We start from the raw sequence: 550 nt of genomic DNA on the forward strand, positions 1-550 counted from the left end.
ACAGTCACATCCTTTAAATCACCCAATTCAGCAGAGATGTAGACTAAAGAAAAAAAATAAACAGATTCAGAATGTTTATCACTGATTATTAATCAATTAAACATTCGATAAAAATCTCATTTCTAAATGTAAAAATCAAAAACGTGTCGTYTTCAAACCACCTGATCCTGAACAATGCTTTCACACAAACCTTACTGCTCGTCTAAAAGTCCATTTTAAAGATCTCCTAATATATAAACACTGCTCAAAAAAAATAAAGGGAACACTTAAACAACATTCAACTCTGTACAGAACAAAGTACTCAATGCGAATATTTCATTGATTAAGATCAGGAGTTAGCGTGCTTTGTTTAACTGTTCCCTTTATTTATTTTTTTGAGCAGTGTATATACAGTATATATATCCACTGTTACACTGAGAATTTCTTTTCAAGAGCCTTCAGAATAAATATTAAAACTATTAATCCAACACAAGATTCAGAGCTTGAAAAAGCCCATCGATGAGAATGAAAGCTATTTTTTTTTCTGCTTTGGTATTTGTTGATGCTGGAG

This window comes from Austrofundulus limnaeus, unplaced genomic scaffold (assembly GCF_001266775.1).
Source record: "Austrofundulus limnaeus strain Quisiro unplaced genomic scaffold, Austrofundulus_limnaeus-1.0 Scaffold25, whole genome shotgun sequence".
NCBI classification, from domain to species: Eukaryota; Metazoa; Chordata; class Actinopteri; order Cyprinodontiformes; family Rivulidae; genus Austrofundulus; species Austrofundulus limnaeus.